Source organism: Mesoplodon bidens (genome assembly GCF_964165515.1).
Source record: "Mesoplodon bidens genome assembly, chromosome: 1".
In the NCBI taxonomy this organism is placed as follows: domain Eukaryota; kingdom Metazoa; phylum Chordata; class Mammalia; order Artiodactyla; family Ziphiidae; genus Mesoplodon; species Mesoplodon bidens.
The window spans coordinates 77135818-77142117 of NC_138176.1; the positions used below are offsets into that span (position 1 = coordinate 77135818).

The 6300-nt window shown below is 37.8% G+C and overlaps 1 protein-coding gene across 1 annotated transcript in view; it reads right to left on the bottom strand.

Moving 5' to 3' along the window:
• The window catches only part of ELOVL6 (ELOVL fatty acid elongase 6), a 144208-nt gene that overhangs the window by 76123 nt on the left and 61785 nt on the right, over nt 1–6300 (bottom strand). The gene's annotated exons all lie outside the window — the stretch shown is intronic.

The following is a 6300-nucleotide window of genomic DNA, read 5'->3' on the forward strand; positions in this document are numbered from 1 at the left end:
AGTTGGTTCCTTCAGCAATAGTGTATCATCACCTTTTCCAGCTCCCCATCATCTTTCTGACATTCACAAACATAAATAATCATTTACTGTTGAAATCTATTGATTCTTCAAGAAAGTATTCCTTTAAGTCATATTCATAAGGCTATTGATTTTAACAGAGAGAAATAAATTGAAGAAGATAAACTAAAAAACAGTGCCCTTGCTTAAGTGGTCAAAGTCTCTGGAGAATACATCTCAAAAAGCCACTGCATGCTAGAAGCTGACTCCTTTTCCAATCTGATGTTTGCCTACTTTTTTTGTATACTGACAGGCATATTCCCTGGGTCACTTAATGGCTGGGCATACTTTGGCATATTACACAATTTTCCATGTGATTTCTTTGCAGTCTTTGACATAGTACACAATTTTCTGCCTTTGTGTCTTCCTACTTAGACTGATTTACTGGGTCCTTCTAGCTGTACAAAAGGACTTGCCATATTCCTGTGCTTTCCGATCGTAGAATCTAGTATTGAAAAATTATTGAGGACACGTGTACAAGACTACATCTAAGAAAATGTAGACATTAAATCATACAAAGGTAAGTACTTTATATTTTCCAACTACCTTGTTTATTTAAACAGGAATGTCATTAATGTAGGTTATAGGCTCTAGAGAATTTTAACAGATTTAACCATTGTCTCCCAAACTATGTCTAAATGCTTTCACATGATTCAAATGATCTTACCTCTGACTACTCTGAAATCATGTCTTATAACTGCTCCTGGAACATCCTATGCTACAGCCATACCGTGATTTTCAAAAGACATCACACCCCTTGCCCACCTTGTGTTTCTTTACACACGCCATTCTCACCACTTTGAATGCCCTTCCAACCCATCCTTGTCATTTTGTTGATCTTTGTGAAGATATTTCCCGACTGCTTCTAGGTCAACTGGATTAACCTTTCCTTCATCACCTCTGTGCTTTCTATACACCTTTTGCCTACCTATTATAGCACTTAACTCTATATTTCACACATAAATTTACAGGTATGTAATCCTGAAAGCTAGGAACTGTGTCTTACTCAGTTTTGTACACCCAAGGCCTTATGCTACAATGCTGGCCTAAAGTGGGCTCCTGACATATGAATGGATGAATAATATATTGGCTATTTTAAAGATGTTGCATTTTGGAAATACTTTAAGGGAAAAAAAAATATATATATATATATTACTGGGAGACTAAAGAAGATAACCAATGCTGAAGTCATCTATGAATCTACGCTTCAAACTCACTTGATTCTAAATCTAAATGGTAAAAATTATATTTTATTATAGTTTTGTTTACCTCAAGAGCTGAAAGAATCCTACAAGTTAGTTTCAATTCTACTGTCTTTTTTAAACCTCTCTTCGGAAATATGTTTCTGTTTCTACTGAGGCAGGCTGCTCCGGGAGTAGTATACTGTAACAAGTACCAGCTCAGAAATACTGGGGAAGCATCATCGAATTTCTTTAGTTCTTGCTGCCCAGAGACCCACATATTGCTTTCTCTATGTAATCGTCTGCATAAAATAAGCAAAGACAGAACAGACAGATACAAAGTGAGACTGGCACTGTGATAGCATCACTTTCCACCTGATGACTGTACTCTCACCTGCAATCAATAGAATCTTGTTATTTATCGATACATTTCCAGACCAACTCTGAAGGGCCAGGCTTAATCTGAAAGCAACATAATGCCAACAACAGCATCATACTATTTTGATGATAAATAAATCATTAATTTTGATCAGGATTATTACATAAACCAAGAAAGCTCTAAGATACTATTTAATGCTATCAATTGGCAATGAGGGAAGTGATAATGCCTGATTCAGGTGAGGATACAGAAACTCATCTGTTTTGCTGGCCAGAAGGTAAAGTAACATAGCTCTTGAAAAAACAATTTATCAAGAATTCTAAAAGATCCATAGCTTTTAATCCTGCAATTCTACTTCAAGGAGTCTGTTTGAGGCAAACAATCTTTAATACGGTAAAGGAAAGATAATCTCTACAGTGCAACAGTGAAAAAGTAACTAGATCTCTAAGAGTCAGGGATATGCTATGGTATGTCCACTCAAAATACTATTACACAAAAACAGTTACATAAATTTAGAGTTACATAAAGTGTATATGATTTTAATAACTATGGAAAATAAAAGCAGAATGTGGGGGCTTCCCTGGTGGCGCAATGGTTGAGAATCTGCCTGCTAATGCAGGGGACACGGGTTCGAGCCCTGGTCTGGGAAGATCCCACATGCCGCGGAGCAACTAGGCCCGTGAGCCACAACTACGGAGCCTGCACGTCTGGAGCCTGTGCTCCGCAAGAAGAGAGGCCGCGATAGTGAAAGGCCCGCGCACCGCGATGAAGAGTGGCCCCTGCCTGCCACAACTAGAGAAAGCCCTCGCACAGAAACGAAGACCCAACACAGCCATAAATAAATAATAAATAAATAAATAAAAATTGCAACCTCCCTTTAAAAAAAAAGGAAGAGAGGGAATGAGATCTAATCCATAATCTTTAAAAAAAAAAAAAAGCAGAATGTGGTATAATTACATCTTGGAAGAAGAAATATCCCTCACCCCAATTTTACAGTGGTTATTACTGGGTGGCAGGATTATGCATGCTTTTCTTCTCCAACTTACTTTTATGTACTGAATACTTTTTTCTACTAGTTTAATAATGAAAGATGAAAATTTTATATAATAAAATGTTTAAAAATGTTTAAAATTTTAAAAGTACAAAATGCTAACCAACACACCAAGCATTTGGGTGGTGGTTGCATGAATATTATATAAAATTACACAAATTTTCTTCCATATACTTCTGCACATGTCTTATTGGAAGATACCAGAGTAGTCACCATCATATCTACTGGAGTCACAAAGACCTGGGTTTCAATCCTGGCTGTAAATCATCATATTGGCTCTGTGATCTTGAGTAAAATACTGTACATCTTATCTGCCTCAGTGTCCTCATCAAAAAAACTGGGAAAGTAACACTGCCTTCTCAGGCTTGTTGTAAATCATCAAAATACTGTACCTGGCAGCATCTGACACACTGTTAAGTCCTCAATACATGGTACCTAATGCAATTGCTTATTGTCAGGGGAAAAAAATAGATGTTATAAGAGACTCAAATGCCAAAAATCAGGCTGGTTGAGTCTCTATGGCCAAAAGCATTTCAAGTCCTGTTTAGTCATTTTAAAGGTATACACACCAGAACATCTGTGAATTTGATATTAGCCTTTTGTGAGTACTTTGAAAATAATAAATAAGCAAAACTGCACTATCCAAGTTTGTAATATACAAGAGCTTTTATGAAAACACATCATTTAGATATCTCAGCTTGAGTATGAAGAGCAGTAACATTGTGAAACAATGAGCTGAACACTTTATTCTTATAAAAAGTCCTAGACAGGACACAGGACATAAGTTTCTTAGATGGCACATACAGATCATTCTTGAACTGAGCTGAAAAGTACTGGTCCACCTAAAAGTATGTTTAGAAATAATAACAATTAAAAACGGCTATAAATAAGCCTTCTAAATTAGGTATTTCTTTTTTTTTTTCTTTTTTTGGTGAAAAGGAAAGTTTGCTTTATTTCAGATGCCTGCAACTGGGCGGGGGGTGGCGTGGTAAATTAGGTATTTCTAAAAGAAAAAATGTTAAATGTTATGGAAGATATGCTTTTTTTTTTCTGACCTATTTATAGTAGGAAGAAAAAGCAGATCCTTTTATAGTCATTTAATTACTAGGCTACCAGTAAAGAAAAGAGTTGAATTTGACCATTTGGCTGATTTACACTGCAGTTAAAAGGCCCATGGAATGTTAGGATATTAATATTGTACAATGCTCATTCTTTGCACAACTTACAGTATTTTCACAATAAAAAATGTTGATTGCAGCAAGTCTGAGCTGAGATCAGTTGGCCATGCAGCCTCACGGGTGGATATAACAATGCTGTATTGTGAGGTTGCTTCTGCCTTGGTGGTGAGAGGTGAAAGCAAACCTGGCCATAAGGTAAAGGTCTGATCTAACCCAGATTGGTAAAACTGGCATCATTTCTTGGATGTCAGCAGACATTCAAAGGATAACCGCAGGATACAGATATGGCACAATCTGATTATTCCAAACCAGTTACTGGCCAAGACTCTTCCCTCAATTCTACACACCTGGCATTGGGTGAACCTGACTGATCATGAGCAAATATCTATCAGCTATTTGACCTTTGGTGCATCTTCTGCTTTGGATCAGCAACAGCTGGTGATCCTAGGTAACTGGTTTTCAACTTCTAGTCCTGCCTTTCACCCATAACTTCCCTTAGAGCTTTATACAAAAAGGGAGCACCTTGTAAAGCAATTATACTCCAATAAAGATGTAAAAAAAAAAAGGGGGGAGCACCCAAGGGAGTCTACCGTAGGTCGAAAAGGACTGAAATTATGAAAGGGCTTTGAGAGGCTCCTTTTCTCATCAGTATCCTCCTCAGTTGGCTCCTACTGGCTGCCTGGGACAGGGAAGTGAGCAGCTGGGCTAGAACTCCACTCATCAGAACAGTCAAGGGGCAGAGACTGGACTAGCAGTTCTCAGTACAAAGTAGCTCCAATAAGAAGATTTTTCATCTCAAGAGCGGCATGTGATGCCAAAATCTAATCCCCTTTTTTTATTATTATTATTTTTTTCTTTTGCGGTACACGGGCCTCTTACTGTTGTGGCCTCTCCCACTGCGGAGCACAGGCTCCGGACGCGCAGGCTCAGCGGCCATGGCTCACGGGCCCAGCCGCTCCGTGGCATGTGGGATCTTCCCGGACTGGGGCACGAACCCGTGTCCCCTGCATCGGCAGGCGGACTCTCAACCACTGCGCCACCAGGGAAGCCCTAATCTCTATTTTTAGAGTTAAATCTTTCTCCCACCTACAAACTCTTTGAATAGGTCCATTGAGAGGTCTATCAGTCTATAATATTCTCATTAAAGATGCGGCATGCATATGACCATGGGCAAAACAGCCTTGCCTGACTGTACATGGGTGGGCACTGAGATCAAGAATTCTTATCTGTAACTGCATATGACAAAGCAAAAAAGCAGAGGTTTTACTTAAATGACACCAAGATGATGACTCCTTCTTTTTTCTCATTAATTTGATGAATTTTAGGGGGGCAAATTGACTGAATCTAACAATTTATGTCATATATTCACTGAAATTTATATGGCATATGTTCACTGAAAACTTATCTTATGTCTGGTCTTAATAGCTTCTCCAAGGAAGAAAAGTTGTACATTTTGACAGCACAAATAACCTCACAGAAAAAGAAATTTTCCATATTCTTTTCCGAGTCCAGTTGGAACTCCTGATTATTCATTCAAGAAGTACTAATCAAGCACCTACCCTGTGCCAAGCACAGTTCTAGGCTCTGGGAATACATCAATGAACAAAACAAGACAAAAAAGCCTGCATTCATGGAGGTTACACATCTGGAGACAGACAATAAATAAGAAAATAAATAATAAGATATGTTATAAGATTATACATACGATGGAAAGAAGAGAAAGTAAAGCAGTGTGAGGGGAAAATAAGGTGGGAAGTGAGGGACAGACCACAATTTGAATAAGGTGGCCAGGGCAGATACAGTGAGAAGGTGAATTTGGGCAAAAGACTTATAGTAAGGGAGTGAACCCCTCTGGGAAAAGCTAGGCAGAGAAAAGGCAGAGAAAAATAACATGGGCAAGAACTGTCTTCTGTGTTTACAATTACCAGGTTCTGCTAATTTTGCCTTTGGAAATTTCAGTATACTGAGATATCCTTTGAGCATGTATCTCTAAGTGTATATCTGAACAATAATTCTGCTTTTTTCAGTAAGTTTTCATCTATTGATAAATACAGCTATGTTTGCATACTCATAAATATCATTCAGGAAGAATGAGCATATAAGTATCTAGACTACAGTAAAGAAAGTTTATTAATTTGTATAAGCAAACATTTTATTTAGGGGGTAATTATAATTGTAAATCTGAGTTCCTAAGAAATCCCCAAACTTCTCAGTTTCTGATCTTTTGTGAATTAAGTTAGTCTGTAGACAAAGATTATGAGGTACCATGGTAGAATCTTAAATTAAGACAGATCTAAAGTAGCTTGACACTAGAGATGAATTTATTTAATCTTTCTCATAAAGAATATGTGCAGTGTTCTTTCGGGATTTCCTCCTGCAAACCCAAACCTGCATATACAAAATCAAAAGCTGGTTCTTCAAAAAATTGACAGGATTATTCCCAACTAGAGACAG